This window comes from Triticum aestivum, unplaced genomic scaffold (assembly GCF_018294505.1).
Source record: "Triticum aestivum cultivar Chinese Spring unplaced genomic scaffold, IWGSC CS RefSeq v2.1 scaffold113544, whole genome shotgun sequence".
Classification (NCBI taxonomy): domain Eukaryota; kingdom Viridiplantae; phylum Streptophyta; class Magnoliopsida; order Poales; family Poaceae; genus Triticum; species Triticum aestivum.
Genome location: NW_025278049.1, coordinates 1 through 1256, shown reverse-complemented (window position 1 = coordinate 1256; position 1256 = coordinate 1). Strand labels below are relative to the sequence as shown.

General features: G+C 49.0%; 1 non-coding gene across 1 annotated transcript; it reads right to left on the bottom strand.

The window, feature by feature from the left end:
• Positions 1-403: 403 nt before the first annotated feature.
• LOC123178407 (5S ribosomal RNA) lies at positions 404-522 on the bottom strand. Its single transcript, XR_006489553.1, has one exon. It is a non-coding gene; the product is annotated as a 5S ribosomal RNA (ribosomal RNA).
• Positions 523-1256: the final 734 nt, after the last annotated feature.

Below are 1256 nucleotides of genomic sequence, written 5' to 3'. Positions count from 1 at the left end.
GGGATCCGGTGCTTTAGTGCTGGTATGATCGCATCCGACATGTTTCCCCGTCTTCGTCCCTTATGCTTGCCACTCCCAGGTCCGCTCCAAAGACGATTCTACATTCTCACTACCATTACAACCGTTCCCTAACAATGGATAATGTCCTATACTACTTACTCTCCCGCTCAATCACGGAGACGAGTTTTCCACGGTTTCCACCCCTCCCTCCATACCGCAGCAACACGAGTTTTTTCCACCCCTTTCAGAACGCGCTCTTCGCGCCACAAAGCCGCCCCAAGACGCGCGAGCAATGACCATCGAGCTTAAACATATCGCAAACGTCAAACATAATATAACGGGATTAATATATATCGCGCACGTGCGACATGTTTGTCACAAGGCGCAAAAAATAATTATAAAAGGAATGCAACACGAGGACTTCCCAGGAGGTCACCCATCCTAGTACTACTCTCGCCCAAGCACGCTTAACTTCGGAGTTCTGATGGGATCCGATGCTTTAGTGCTGGTATGATCGCATCCGACATGTTTCCCTGTCACACCCTAGCTAGTCATGCATTAGAGTGTTGCATCATGTTTACTTTTTCATCAGAAACTTGAAATGGGGATGACAGAACCCCCAGTCCCCTCTGAAACCAACTAGGGTTACTAAAATAATTTTTCAATGAACCTGAAATGCCCTTCTAAAATGTCCATCATTTTAGCCTTGGTTCAGAACCTCTGACAAAAGTGGTGCACATTTTTCTAGGCCATCATAGCGTCTTTGAATTAAATCATAGATATTTGAATTTGGGCATTTAAAATAATATAAAATATTTAAATGCTCAAATATCTCCAAACTAAAATGTTTCATGTTGGAAATAATCCAACTATGGACCAGGAGTAGTTTGGTGAATTTTGGAGTTGCCTAGGTATTTTAATTAATTCAACAAAGTTGCAGATATATTAAATAAAACAGAAAACAGAAAAGAAAGGGGAAAGACTTACCTGTGCGGCCCAGCCAGCTGGCCGGCCCAGCTAGCAGCCGACCCAGCCCAACACTGTAGCTCCCCGTCGTCTTCCTCCCCACGCCCCGAAGCTGCTGCGTGCTCGCGCGCGCGCGGCCGCGCGGCCACCTCCTGCTTGCCGACGCCCTCCTGGCCGCGTGGACGACGTCCGCAGCCCGTCCCGATCCCCCCTGCTCTCGCTCACTCTCCCCCGTTTCTCCCTCGCTCTCTCTCGCTCTCGGCCGAAGCACACCGTCGCCGCCGTTCGCC